Source organism: Vigna unguiculata, unplaced genomic scaffold, assembly GCF_037176805.1.
Source record: "Vigna unguiculata cultivar grain cowpea cultivar isolate G323 ecotype 2 unplaced genomic scaffold, ASM3717680v1 ptg000284l, whole genome shotgun sequence".
NCBI lineage: Eukaryota > Viridiplantae > Streptophyta > Magnoliopsida > Fabales > Fabaceae > Vigna > Vigna unguiculata.
In genome coordinates, this window is record NW_028196919.1 from 23,578 (window position 1) to 40,000 (window position 16,423).

The 16,423-nt window shown below is 32.3% G+C and overlaps 1 non-coding gene across 1 annotated transcript; it reads left to right on the forward strand.

The window, feature by feature from the left end:
- Positions 1–3,725: 3,725 nt before the first annotated feature.
- On the forward strand, positions 3,726–3,797 carry TRNAR-UCU (transfer RNA arginine (anticodon UCU)). Its single transcript has one exon. It is a non-coding gene; the product is annotated as a tRNA-Arg (tRNA).
- The last annotated feature ends 12,626 nt before the right edge of the window (positions 3,798–16,423 follow it).

Here is a 16,423-nt window from a genome sequence, read left to right on the forward strand (position 1 = left end):
AACAGACTTATTAACTTTTTAGAATTTATTAAATTTTAGATACTTGCTCCCGAGAAATGAATAAATTCGAGTTCCATCATGTACTATTTACATCATTAATCCCTTTCCTGTCCCAAAAACAAAAAAAGGGGTCTAGTGGAACAGAACAAATGATGTCAAGTCAAGATCATGTTCGTTTGTAAAATACTAGAAAAAATGGCGGATATCAAAATCCACCCCTAATTTAATCATGTCTTTCAAGCCGCACGTTGCTTTTTACCACATCGTTTCAAACGAAGTTTTACTCTAACATTCCCTTAGCTTAGATCCAGTATGTAATTATCGAATCGTGAATAGTGATTGATTCATTCGCTACATAAGAATCTATCCTTTTTTTTACGTTTCGGTTTTTCTTATATATAATGAAAACCTTTTTAAAAGTAAAGACATAAATGAAAATGAACTTGATATTCTAGCAATATATTTTCTACTCTATTCTATTTTTATAATTTGTAAAGTAGAAAAATGATAATTTTTTTTTTCAAAAAAAGGAGGGTCCCTTTTAATTATGCGATACAATCTGTATTCAAATATGATATACATCCTAAATAGATATGCTCTGGGACGGAAGGATTCGAACCTCCGAATAGCGGGACCAAAACCCGTTGCCTTACCGCTTGGCCACGCCCCATTTTCCATTTTACATTAATAAAGACTATTATTGATATTGGTTGTTCGTCAATTCCAGTTCAAAAATTTCTATAAAAAAAAAATTTTGCGACTAGTATTTTATATGCGTATCTACATATCTATCTATATCTATAAATGGATATAGATAGATAGGATAAAACTAAATTGATTGATCATTACATACAATTCAATTAAGATATTATATAGAAGGAAGTATGATTTCTTCAATTTTTTTGATTTCAGAATAAAAAATATTTTGAAACTGGAAAAGTTCAAATAAAAGAAGGATTCTCGAGATTCTTATCTTATTTGATTCATTTTTTTACTTTTATTCATAACTCTTTATTTTCCTTTTTATTGTATTATGTATATAATGCAATAAAATTGAAAATTAGAATGAAAAAAAAAAAACAAAAATAACTTTTATTTTTTTTAAAGAACAAAATGTTTGTTATGCTTAATATCTTTAGTTGGATCTGTATTTGTATTCACTCCGTCCTTTATTCCAGTAGTTTTTTTTTGGAGAAATTGCCCGAAGCCTACGCTTTCTTGAATCCAATTGTGGATATTATGCCAGTAATACCCGTACTATTTTTTCTTTTAGCTTTTGTTTGGCAAGCTGCTGTAAGTTTTCGATGATATTTTTAATTTGAATAATGTCGTAAAAAAATTCAGAATTTTTCAGAAAACTAAAACTCGAACATTTTAACAATTTATAAGATCAGATAAGTCTTACAGTGTGACTTCTGGATTCCAATATTGAAATTTTTCAATATATAGGAAAAAAAGGGACCTTCTCATCATTTACGTTTTTTGAATTGAAAAAACCTAATCCGATTATTCGATTGGAACCCCTCACCAATCGAATACCTAGATTACAGAAAAAAAGGATTTTTGGTCAAAAGAATTATTGATAATTTGTAATAAAATAATCTACTCTTACTATCAATTCATTTTCGAAACTCATATATATATATCTCCTCATATCCTAAAAAAACTTCATTTTTTAGAAACTTAGTATCTTAGTATTAAAAGAAACAAAATATGTTGTAATATAAGAGAATCTATTCTCTTTCTTTGTCGTTTTTTAATTATCTTGGAGATTTCATAATGCTTACTCTAAAACTTTTTGTTTATACGGTAGTGATCTTTTTCGTTTCTCTTTTCATCTTCGGATTCCTATCTAACGATCCAGGACGTAATCCAGGACGTGAAGAATAGAATAAGAAAAAAGTGGATTCTGTGTTTTCTTGCTTGTGCGGAATTTTGAAATATTTTTAGGATTTTCTCTATTTTAACATCTTTAACTAGTAAATAAAAAAAACAAGTTCAAAAAAAAATACCAAATTATCAACGGAAAGAGAGGGATTCGAACCCTCGGTACACAGAATTTGTACAACGGATTAGCAATCCGACGCTATAGTCCACTCAGCCATCTCTCCCCAATTGAAAAAAAAAAGAATTACTTTGTTTATGTTATATCACATAAACAAGAAGAACAAAAAGGGAGCTTAAAAAAAAAAGAGACTTGCTTTTTTTTTATTCTTTTTTATCTTATCTATCTTTTTTTTATTATTCTATATATTTTAGTTTTCTTTTTTTCTTTTTATACAGCCAATGAGCCCGGCCAGTACCTAGTCGGGCTCTTTTTCTTTTATTCCCATGAATATTGAAGAAAAATTCTTTATTTGAATATATTTTATTCGAAAAAAAAATATTTGTAAAAATATTTGTAATTAAAAAAAAAATAAGAGATACGGATAGATTCCTATGAGATAAAACCAAAATAAGATAATATAAAAATGTTCTCTTTTCTTACTCCCTCTCTTTTTTCTGGTAACGTAAATTGTATATATATATAACCTTCAGCAAAATAAAAAAATGAAAATTATCCCGTTTTTCAAATTTCATTAGAAGATTCTCTAATGAAACATGTCAATACTCGACTTATTAGAATATTATGCCTCCCATTTCTTTATTTTGTCTGATTGCTTTGTTCAACAAAAGATACAATAATGATATTGTAGCGGGTATAGTTTAGTGGTAAAAGTGCGATTCGTTTCAAGGACCCCCCAAAAGTTAAGGGATCCCCCATTTGATTCATATGCCGATCAAAAACTTTATTTTTTACTTAAAGGGACTCCTTTATACCCCTCGATGAATTATTTGCGGTATAATATACATTATTGTAATTTGTATACAAGAAGAATCAAATCGAATTTGACAAATTGAGTTTTAAAATTATGAAACATAAGTTTTTGGAATTGGATCTATAATCCGAATTTTTTGAGTATTACTAAAGGATCTATGGAGAGAAATATACAAAGTTTCTTTCTAATCGTAACTAAATCTTCCATTTTTTTGCATAGTAAAAATTGAAGCAAAATAGCTATTAAACGATTCTTTTAGTTTACTAGAGACATCGACATTTTTTTAGCTCGACGGAAATTTTCTTCTTTTCCTAAAGATTTTCTGAAATAGAAATAGAGAACGAAGTAACTAGAAAAAAAACATAGATTGTTAGAATATTGCTCTTCTAGAGGGATCATCTAAAAAGCAAGATATTTGAAACCTATTCATACAAAAAGGCTGACATAGATGTTATGGGTCAATTTTTTTTATTGTCCATCTCTTCATTCCGTAAAGGAGCCGAATGAAACAAAAGTTTCACGTTCAGTTTTGAATTAGAGACGTTAAATCAAAATGATGAATCAACGTCGACTATAACCCTTAGCCTTCCAAGCTAACGATGCGGGTTCGATTCCCGCTACCCGCTTCTATTTTATTCTATTTAAATCTATCTTTTTTCTTCGAGAATGAATCTAGAATTCTTAAAGAATTTGTCAATTCTTCATTTTCATTTCTTAATTTAGTTTTAGTTATATATATTCAATTATATTCAATTGATTTTTCTTTTTTATTTTTTTTTTCTTTTATTCTAAATATTTGATTTATTTTATTTTTATAATTTCTAGAATTCTTTATATTTGTTTGATTCTTTAATCTTTTTAATAAGGTTTAGTTAAAAAGGTTAAAGAATCAAATATAAAATAGAAGCGTCCATTGTCTAATGGATAGGACAGAGGTCTTCTAAACCTTAGGTATAGGTTCAAATCCTATTGGACGCAAGTTGTTTGCATATCTAATTTCAACCTTGTCCTTCTATTTTTTTTGATTTATTACATTTTGATTCGAATTCATTATATATAATATTCAAATGAAATAAAAACATATTAAAAGATACTAATTATAAAAATTGGAAAATTGAATTACAAAATTATTTAATGATTCATCAATTTTTTTCTACTTGTTCCTGGAATAAAAAGAGTTCCATCTGTTCTTTAATAGCGTCCTTTAAAAGGGCTTCTGCTTCCCCAGTGAATGTCTTGGTAGAAGATATGATTTCTTTGAATTGAGGTTTATTCGTCTTTAAGTAAGCACGTAACTCAACAAGAAATTTCCTTACCTGTCCAATTTCTAATGAATCAAGATAACCATTCGTTCCGGTATAAATAGTTACTATCTGTTCTTCCACAGTAAGAGGAGCTGATTGGGATTGTTTAAGCAACTCGCGCAATCGTTGACCTCTTGCTAATTGATTTTGAGTAGCTTTATCTAGATCAGAAGCGAATTGTGCAAAAGCTTCTAATTCTGCGAATTGTGCTAATTCCAATTTTAATTTACCAGCTACTTGTTTCATGGCTTTGATTTGAGCCGCCGATCCAACTCTGGAAACTGAAATACCAACATTAATAGCGGGTCTTATTCCAGCATTGAATAGATCGGCCGATAAGAATATTTGGCCATCTGTAATGGAAATTACATTCGTAGGAATATAAGCTGAAACATCTCCCGATTGAGTTTCAACTATTGGTAAAGCAGTCATACTTCCTTCGCCTAACTGAGAACTTAATTTAGCGGCTCTTTCCAAAAGACGCGAATGTAAATAAAAAACATCCCCTGGATAAGCTTCGCGACCTGGTGGTCTTCGTAATAGAAGAGACATTTGCCGATAAGCCTGTGCTTGTTTGGAGAGATCGTCATAAATGATTAAAGTGTGACGTTCACGGTACATAAAATATTCAGCCAGAGCTGCTCCTGTATAAGGCGCGAGGTATTGTAATGTAGCTGGAGAATCCGCTGTTTCAGCTACTACAATAGTGTATTCCATTGCTCCTCTTTCTTGTAAGGTAGTCACCACTTGAGCCACAGAAGATGCTTTTTGACCAACAGCTACATAAACACATATTACATTTTGTCCCTGTTGATTGAGAATTGTATCTGTGGCTACTGCTGTTTTACCTGTTTGTCTATCTCCAATAATTAATTCTCGCTGGCCCCGTCCTATGGGGATCATCGAATCAATAGCAATAAGTCCTGTTTGGAGAGGCTCATATACCGAACGTCTTGAAATAATACCGGGAGCGGGAGATTCTATTAATCGAGATTCCGAAGCTGAAATTTCTCCTCGACCGTCAATTGGTTTAGCCAGGGCATTTATAACACGACTCAAATAAGCTTCACTTACAGGTATCTGAGCAATTCTTCCTGTTGCTTTTACTGAACTTCCCTCTTGTATCAGCAAACCATCACCCATTAATACAACACCAACATTTTTTGATTCCAAATTCAAAGCAATGCCTATAGTACCTTCTTCAAATTCCACCAATTCACCCGCCATTACTTCATCAAGACCATAAATACGAGCAATACCATCGCCTACTTGAAGTACGGTACCAGTATTTACAATTTTTACTTCTGTATTATATTGCTCAATGCGTTCACGGATAATTTTACTAATTTCATCTGCACGAATGGTTACCATGAAAATATCTTAAATTTATTTTTTATAAGAAAAAAATGATGCCTATACTCTATTGTATAATAGAAAGCCTAATCAGTTATTTTTTTATTTCATCATCCCAAACATGCCAATATTAGCACTAACAGTACGTAAATGTAACTCGTTGTTCAAGCAACTATTTAGAGTTCCTAGAGCTCCCTGTAAGGCTTGTTGTAAAACCCGCTGTCGAACTTGATTAATAACTCTTTGTTGTTCAAAATCAATAGCTTCGTTTTTGTAATTTTCTAATTGTTCCAAAGTCGTATAAATTGAATTAATTAAATTCAATTTTTCTCGTTTGATCTCAGAATAGCCATTCACCCGAAACAGATCTGCTTCTGTTTCAACTTTCCTTAAGCGGGCCTGGGCTTTTTCGAGCTGTTCAATGGCGTTTTCCTGTAATTCTTCTGAGTTTCGAATAGTTCTCCAGATTTTCTGTTTTCGATTATCTAATAAATCACGTAATGAAAGTAGACTCTCTTTCCATCCATTTCAAAATGTCTATGATCTCTTCCCGAACCAAACATGAATCTTTCGATTCATTTGGCTCTCACACTCAATTACTTATCGGAAATTTACCAATTTTTTATGTAATGAGCCTATCCTCTCTTCTCTATTCAAAGTGAAAACAATTACCAATATAAGACTAGAATATTCGGAGGACTCTTTTGACCAAACAAATATATGTCAACAAAGTTGTTTTTTTATTCAAATCCAAAGACTTCTTTTGAATTTATACATAGGTCATCCATCGATTACGCATCGTACAAAGGGGAGGTTTAAATTCACCCGTTTTTTATTTCTCGCCATAAATAGGATTCAAGCCATTTTTTTTATCGACATGAGTGTTTTATATCGAAAAAAAATCGAATAATTTTTTTGAAACCGTTTCCTTTCTGTATTAATATAGCGGTAGAAAGAGTACTACACTGCGTATAGACTTCAAACTCTTTTTAACCATGGTAATAGTCCAAAATTTTTGGTAAATAGAGAATCAAAGTGGATTACCAATAAAGCGCGAAATGCTATGGTTCTTTAAGATTTTTCTTAATTTATTCAAAAAAGAAAATGAATTCAGAAGTAATTCGCGGGATTCTGCACATTTTCTTAATTCTAACTAAACTAAAAAGTGCAGTTTGGTTAAATCCAATTTATTCTTTGAAATAAACAACTCGCACACACTCCCTTTCCAAAAAAAACCAGTAGACCTAACACTACACTAAGATTTATTGGATTTGTTGCTAAAATATCGGTATTAAACACGAAACTTCCGGCGGATGGCCAGGAGCCCAAACAAAGGAAAGAATCGGTTATATTTTTCATATGATCTCATCTCCTCTTATGAATAGACTAATTATCTTTCTAATATTCCTATTAGATAGATAATATAATAATCTAATTGGAATATATAATTATAGAATTTGATATAATTTGGATTGGTCAATCAATTGGAAGATTCCCTAAAAGAATGATACTTCTTAGAATTAGATACCAGTTCTTTTATCAATTGCAAAATCTATCTAGTTTGAACACTTTCAAAAAATTATCTTAAAAGAAATAAAATAAAAGAGGGGTTCATTGGACTAAACAAAAAGAAGAAAGAGGGTGAATAAGTATGTGAATACCTTTCAATTAGTCCTTCTCCTGTGTTCTTATCCGAACAGATAAAGAATTGTAGGAGTGAATTATTAATATAATTCGAAAAAGGAAGTCCACATATGTATTTTTATCTTTTTAGGATTAAACAAAAGGATTAGCAAATAAAAGTGCTAATGCTACAACCAGCCCGTAAATTGTTAAAGCTTCCATAAAAGCCAGACTAAGTAATAAAGTACCCCGTATTTTTCCCTCTGCCTCTGGTTGTCGTGCAATCCCCTCTACAGCTTGCCCTGCGGCAGTGCCTTGACCAACCCCAGGTCCAATAGAAGCAAGCCCTACGGCCAATCCAGCAGCAATAACAGAAGCGGCAGAAATAATTGGATTCATGAGAATTTCCTCGTAACCTACATATAAAAGAAAGAAATAGTTAATGATATAATCGACTAATAAATTCTGACTTCATTTTTCAATTACCAAGACTTTTTCAGTTAAAGTAATTAATAAAAATAAGAATTAAAAATTGAAAATAATAGTTATTAAACGAATTACTTCGAGATTTCTTTTTTCGTCTCGAACTACATAGTTTTGGGGGTGAATCTGTATAATCTTTGTTCTTCTCTTACCTTAATTTTGGAATCATTCTTTGAATTCTTCGTTTTTTTATACAATTTCTTTAGTTTTTTAATTTTCAATTCACAATTAGAGCTGAAACGCAAGGACTTTGCTTTTCTATCCCTATAGAAATTGACAGTAATAGCGAGGCCTTTTTTATATAGAAAAGATTAGTTATTTCAGATATATGGTTAGTTCATATAAAACTAGTTCATCTATAATATCATATCACATATACATAGGTTTCTTCTATGCTGTAAACTAATTTTCTTTGTGTTTTAGATTCAATCGAAATTGAAATTCATTCTTTGAAACCTAAAAAACCTTGACTGATCCCCTCACTTCTATTTTTTTTATCATGTTTTTTTTTAAGCTCCCCTTCCCTCTTTTCTTATTCTCTTATCCCATATGGATACAATCAATCTAAATAAATTCATTCGATTTCATTAATGTTTCAAAGAAATATAGGAAATTGGGTGATCTAAATGTTTTTAATTATCTTTTGATCAATTGTTGAATTAAATGTGAATCAAACGAGAATCTACTAACATTCTATATAGTATCTTTTTATCACACATTGTAAACGTAAATATCATACAGAATTCTAATTCTAGCTATTCATTTTTTTTGAATATCCAAACTAATATATACTAATCGAATAGATCTATCTATATCTATCTATATATCTATAGATAGATGTTTATTTTGTAGATTCTATTGAGCCACAATATATGTGTGGCAAGCTAAACAAAAAAGACTATTTTTGAGAAAACTAGTCAATGATGGCCTTCAATGGATTCACCTATATAAGCCGCAGCTAAAGTAGCAAAAATGAGAGCTTGAATACCGCTTGTGAATAATCCAAGGAACATGACAGGTATAGGAACTACTAAAGGTACTAAAGAAACAAGAACAACAACTACTAATTCATCAGCTAATATATTTCCGAAAAGTCGAAAACTAAGGGATAAGGGTTTTGTGAAATCTTCTAATATGTTAATCGGTAAAAGGATTGGAGTTGGTTGGATGTATTTACTAAAATAAGCTAATCCTTTTTTTGAAAGACCCGCATAGAAATATGCAACTGATGTAAGTAAAGCTAATGCAACGGTAGTATTTATATCATTTGTGGGTGCAGCTAACTCCCCATGAGGTAATTGGATGATTTTCCAAGGTAAAAGAGCCCCTGACCAATTAGAAACAAAAATAAATAGAAACAAAGTTCCAATAAAAGGAACCCACGGACCATATTCTTCTCCAATCTGAGTTTTGCTCACGTCTCGAATGAATTCAAGAACATATTCAAATAAATTCTGACCGAAAGTGGGAATGGTTTGCAGATTTCGAATAACTAGAATGGCTGAAACCAATAAGATAGCAATTACAACCCAAGAAGTAATAAGTACTTGGGCATGTACTAGGAAACCCCCTATTTGCCAATAGAAATGTTGACCTACTTCCACAGCAGATATATCGTATAATCTTTTTAATGTGTTGATAGAGCATAATAAAACATTCATATTGTCCTGTCCTCTAAAAAAAGAAGTTGAAAAAAGGGAATTATTTTTATTCAAACATCTCCTTTCCCTTTTGATTTGTCTACTTTCATTTTTGATTTTGAATACCGATACTAATTACATAAAATTTTTGTTTGTTTTCTATTTTCATTTTTGTGCAATTTCTTACTAGTATAGTAAGCGATTCCATAAATCTATGAACCCCTCGAAGCAAATTCAAGAATTTTTTATCTTATTATTAATCAAGAATTTCGTATATATCTAGACCGACCCTCACAAATTGCAAAAACTAATTTGTTAAGAATTAATCGAATTGAGGCTATAGCATCATCATTAGCTGGAATTGAAATATCAGCGAGGTCCGGGTCACTATTTGTATCAATTAAACAAATTGTTGGAATTTCCAAAGTTATACATTCTCGAAGAGCCGTATATTCTTCTTGTTGATCGACGATTATTACAATATCTGGTAAGCCCTTCATATATTTAATGCCGCCAAGATATGTTTCCAATTGAGCTAATTGTCTCTTCAATATAGCGGCATCTTTTTTTGGAAAACTATGAAATCTCCCCGTCTTTTGTTGCATTCTCAAGTCCCTGAACTTTTGAAGTCGTGTTTTTGTAGTATACCAATTCGTTAACATACCGCCGAGCCATTTTTTATTAACATAATGACACCGAGCTCTTATTGCAGCCCGCGCTACTGAATCAGCTGCTTTTTTTTTTGTACCAACAATTAAGAATTGTTTTCCCCCACTTGCTGCATCAAAAACTAAATCACAAGATTCTGATAAAAACCGAGCAGTTCTAATAAGATTTGTAATATGAATACCCTTACGCTTTGCAGAAATATAAGGTGACATTTTAGGATTCCATTTTCTAGTACCGTGGCCAAAATGAACACCAGCTTCCATCATCTCTTCCAAAATTATGTTCCAATATCTTTTTGTCATTTATAATTATCCCCACACTTTTCTTTCATTTCCAAATAGAAATTAGATCAATTTTTTGAAATGAAAGAAAGAGACCCAGTATACTGAAATAGAAAAAAATAAGTGTTCCGAAGGAACCTTCTCTTCTACTGAAAATTTGCCGTTGATAAAAAAAAGATCGGGCCATTTTTTCTATTTCATTGAATATGATTCGTTTATTTATTATGTTTCTTTTATTATACAAAATATATACAAAATAAAGTGACCGGAGATGAATACGACCTTAAGAATCATTATTTTAGGAATTCTTAAATCCTAGATTATTTTGATGTATCACATAAATTCTTTTTTTTGTTTCCGGGGTAATCTTGTTATATTGCCTTTGCTTTGAACGGTATATTATTCTTTTGAATCCAGTACCAACTGGCATCATTCCCCCTAAAACAACGTTCTCTTTCAGACCTTTCAACCAATCTATGCGACCCCGGAGAGCGGCTTTTGATAAAACTCTAGCAGTTTCTTGAAAACTTGCTTCAGATATGAAACTTTGAGTATTCAAAGATGTTTTTGTTATCCCCAATAATAGAACTCGATAGCAGATCGACTCTTCTAAGGAACGCCCAGCTCGTTCGGCCCGCAACAATCCAATTAGTTCGCCAGGCAAAAAAACATTAGACATTCCATCTTCTGAAACCAATACTTTTGATGTTATTTGACGCACAATAATTTCTATATGTCTATTATGAATGTGAACTCCCTGGGATCGATAAACTTTTTGAATTTGATTAACCAAAGAAATACGACTTTGCGCTATAGTTAGCTCAGCACTAATGAAGAATCCCCAAGGAATGCCAAGAATTCTTGTTATACGCCCATTCCAAGTATCCACTCTCTTTTCTAGGTTTATGGATATTGAATCAATCGAACGAACTTCCAATACCTGTTCTACTTTTGGAAGACCTTGTGTTATATCACCTGATCTCGATTTTTGATATATAAATGTAACTAATATATCTCCTTCAGAAAGTATTTCTCCATAATGACCATGAACAGTTGTTCCAGGAGTCGCCAAATAAGGGTTAGCCGATCTTATTCCTACAGAATCCATTTGAACAGTTAGAATTTGACCCGATTTAAGGTGTGGTTCATTTTTCGTTTGAACTATACATACATTTTCGCAAATAAATTGACCAAGACTTATTATGGGAAACGTTTTTTTTTCACAATAATTATGATGGAAAAAATGCCAATTCAAATAGAATGGATTTAAAAGGATGTTACTAGATAGATCAGATTTATAAATGATCTCGTTTTCGTCTATTAAATAATATTTTAATACTTGAAAAGTTTCTTTTAATTTGTCAAGTTGCCCGTTTTTATTTATCGAGATCTGATTATTAGTAATTAAAAGGTAAAAATAAAAATGGGCAACTTGAAGGGCTATTCCTAAAGGACCTAACGAATTTTGAATTGGAATCAGAGGATCTCTTTGAATTGGATTTATTTCTTCTTTTATCCCATTGTAATATTTTCCATCGTGGAATGATCGTATTTGAAAACAATTCGATGATGACAAAATTATTAAAGATCGGCATTTCTCATTTCTATTCAACAACATATGAATAGTTCCATGATTTTGACTAAGTGATTGTTGAACTTTTTCCCTCGGATCTATAAAAAAAAATGGATTGATGTTGGTCCAGTCCGACTCATTATCCAAGATAAATCTTGAACCGAGCGGATCTTTCCTTTTTCTTATATATGAAATATGGGATTTTCCTAAGTCCATTTTTAAGAAATATCTAACCAAACCTTTTATACTTAGTTCAACAAAAGAAGCATGCCCTTTTTCGATAGAAGACAATTTTTTGTCTTGATCCCAATTTAAGACTAAACAAGTCCGAACTAATTGAATACTTGTATTAGAATTAGAAATTCCCCGAATTGATTTTCCATTTCCAGAAAGAATATAATGAATAATTTGAAGTTCCAAATTATCTCTTTCTTGTAACATATCTTGGGAAAAAAATTGGATTAAATTGATCCTATCTTCTATTTCATATAAAATGACCGGTCGAACCAAAACAAAATACTTTTTTTTCATAATTGTGATCCATTGAGCATAGATCCAATTTTTCATTTTTTTTTTTGATCCTTTTGAATTTTTTTTTACCGTTCTCGGTGGTATCAACATGGCACTGTGCCGGGATATCTTATCCATTTCTCCGGGAAAATAGATATTCCCGGAAAATATTTTTAATTGAATCTTTTTTTTTTTCTTCTCCAATCGAACCAACCCGCTTACTTGACTTCTTATATTTACAGTGATTGGTGTATCTACTTCAATAATACTATTGTTCCGTACCATTATGGAAGAAAATTCTGGTAAAATATACACTTCTTCGGGAATGAAAAAAAATTGATCTACTTTAATTTGGTATTTTGTCTTAAATTCTTGAATTCCTGGATACTCGATTAAAAAATCCTCTTTTTTAAAAATGTAATTTATATCAATAGTCCTATATTTAGTAATACCCGAGCTCTGTGTTCGGTATTGAGGATCATCGAAATAAGCAAAAATACTATTTCTACGAAAAATACCATGGATTGGTATTTCAATCGAGATACTGGAATCTAACATTAGTGCTTTGTCTCGTTCTTGAATCGATTGGAATTGAAATGGAATAATGAATCGATTTCTCCGCCTCTTTGCTAATAAATCCGTAGTATCGTGAAAAATAGCAGGATGTGTAAAATGACAATGATCTTTACATAGGATTTGATTATTTTTTGAATAATCTGAAATCCTTCTTTCTTTTTTTTCAGAAGGAGTGAAACGAAACAAATTATGTCTTACTTTATTATTACTTGCTAAATGGTTACAAATATCTCTTTCTCCTGTAGAAAGATAATGAATGTTCAATTGATCTTGATCTTTTCGGGTTGAAAAAGAGACTGAAGCGGATCTGTCTGATTTTCCTGATAAAATCCATAAATGACTTGTTTTTGGTAAGATATGGACATTACTATATTTAAATTCTGATGCATGATACACATCCGTACTCCAATGCATTTCTCCTTCTAAGTCAGAATAAACATGTTTTCGAACTTTTTCTTTTAAATTAAAAGTATATGTTCCTGCGAGAATCTCGGCAATCACTTGTTCTGATTTTACATATTGATTATTTTGAACTAATAGAAAACTTTTTGGTGGAATAGTCACATTATGTATAATGTCACCATTTTCAATACTAACATACAAGTCTATATAACATAGAAAAGCAGGATGCCCGTGACGTGTACGTGTAGGATGAACCAAATCCTCATTGAATTTAATTTTTCCATTATAAGGTGCTCGCACCTGTTCGGCAGTCCCCCCTGTGAATACTCCGCCAGTATGAAAAGTTCTTAATGTTAATTGAGTGCCCGGTTCTCCAATGGATTGGCCCGCAATAATACCTACAGCTTCTCCTAATTCCACCAAGTGACCTTGAGTAGGACTTTGACCATAACACAATCGACAGATCCAAGATGTATTCCTACAGGTAAAAGGAGTTCGTATAGATATTGGTTGTGTTTGAAAGGTTTTCAATCGATTGAAAAGTCCAATTCCAATATCTTGATTTCTAATGGCAATGCATCGTGAACCTCTGTATATATCGTCTGCTAATACACGACCAATTAATGTTTGTGTCCAACTACTTTCCGGCATCGTTTCATTCTGGGTATTTACTGAAATTCCTCGAATGGTACCACAATCTGTTCGACGTATAACAATATGTTGAACCACTTCAACAAGTCTACGTGTAAGATATCCAGCATCTGATGTTCGTACAGCAGTATCTACAACCCCTTTACGAGCTCCGTAGCAAGAAATTATATATTCTGTTAAAGATAGCCCTTCGCGTAAATTGCTTTGAATAGGTAAATCAATCATTTGTCCTTGTGGATCCGACATTAATCCTCTCATACCTACTAATTGGTGTACTTGAGATGCATTTCCTCTAGCTCCCGAAAAGGACATTATATGGACTGGATTAAAAGGATCGGTCATTCTAAAATTAGGATTCATTTCTTGTCGAAAATATTCACTTGTAGCATACCATATCTCAATGGATTGGCGTAATTTTTCTACTGCATGTACATTTCCATAATGATGCTGTTTTTCCAAAATCAAATTTTGGTGTTCAGCATCTCGGACTAGCCATCCTTTCGAAGGTATTGTTAAAAGGTCATCAATTCCTAATGAAATGGATGTAGCCGTAGCTTGGCGGAATCCCAGAGTCTTGACTTGATCCAGGATATGTGATGTATATGCCATTCCGAAGTGATCTATTAATCTGCTAATAAGTCGTTTAATGGCAGTTCCACCTATCACTTTATTGTGAAACATTAGATTGGTCCGTTCTGCCATAAGTACCTCCCTATTCCACTCAGTGGGATTCATTCAGTTCAACAATGGATTTGAGTCAATGATTGAAAAACTGCCTTTTCTTTATCTTAATTTGTGTAGAAATTGAGAAATTAAAAAACTAAGATCCTTGTTAAATGTTAAATCATGAAGATTTGAATTTACACCAGTATCATAAATTTGTTTATCTTAGATACAACCATCTATATGATTAGATACCATATGAATAGGCTCGGCAAAAACCTTGTACAGCTTCTTCGATTTCTCGATAAAAAGAAATATGACCTACGTTGGTTCGAATGTAAATAGAACGAATTTGTTTTTTTGTACTTCTTACTACTAGATAATGCCCATAAATTTCATGATAGGTGCCTAAAGATTCATAGTGAACTTCGATAGGAACTTCTCTTGACGAAATAATGCGTAGATCTAGTCGCCACCGGAGCCACAAAGGACTATCGAAGGTTATTCTTTTCTGTTGATAAGCTCCAATTGCATCATAGGAATTCCAAAAAAAAGGTTCTTTTTTTTTCGTATACTTATAGTTTTTTTGGGGAATTCTTTCATTTTTCAAATTTCTGCAATTACGTGGATTATACCTATTTGAAGAAATACCCCGACGATTCCCATTCGTTAATATGTAAAGTCCAATAAGCATATCTTGAGTTGGTACAGAAATTGGATCCGCGATAGCTGGAGACAAGAGGTTTGTATGAGAAAACATAAGTAAACGTGCTTCTGCTTGAGCTTCTAAGGATAAAGGCACATGAACAGCCATTTGATCGCCATCAAAGTCTGCATTGAATCCCTTACAAACTAATGGATGCAAACAAATAGCACGCCCCTCTACTAAAATGGGTTGGAATGCCTGTATACCTAATCTATGCAGAGTAGGTGCTCTATTTAGCAATACGGGATGTCCCTGCATAACTTCTTGAAGTATTTCCCATACAATCGGTTCTTTTTGCCGAATTTTACTCTTAGCAATTCCTATGTTGGAAGCAAAATGTTTTCGAATTAGATCACGAATTAGAAATGTCTGGAAAAGTTCTATTGCTATTTCGCCGGGCAATCCACATCTATGTAATGAAAGTGATGGACCTACAATAATGACAGAACGACCTGAATAATCAACCCGTTTCCCAAGTAGGGTCTCGCGAAATCTTCCCTCTTTACCCTCGATTATATCAGAAAAAGATTTGTAAACCTTATTATGACCGTCCCTCATCGGTTGTCCGCGGATTCCATTATCAAGAAGTGTATCCACGGCTGCTTGTACCAATTTCTCCTGACATATTACTAATTCTCCTGGAGTAGATCTACTTGTTGTTAATAGATCGATAAGAGTATTATTCCGATAGATAACTCTTCTATATAGTTCATTAATATCTGAGCTCATTAATTTGCCCCCATCTATTTGAATAATCGGTCTCAATTCGGGAGGAAGAACTGGTAAGAGACATAAAACCATCCATTCTGGTTCTATATTTGTTCGTATAAAATGCTTAGCTAATTCTATACGCCGAACCAAAAAATTCTTTCTTCTTCCAACTTTTCGATCTTCCCATTCGTTTTCATTGTCCGGGGATCCCTCTTTCCCTAATTCTTTCCATTCTATCAACGAATAATCCATAATAATTCTCAAATCCAGATCGGCTAATTGTTCTCGGATAGCAACAGCTCCGCTTGAAATTTCTCGATTTCGAAATATATCAAAACCTCGGGTAGTAAAAAAAAGTGGTATGCTGTGTTTCCAAGATTGGATTTCATATTCGAATGAACCTCGTAATCGTAAGAAAGTGGGTTTTTTAACTACGGGTCTAGCAAACGAAAAATTTAG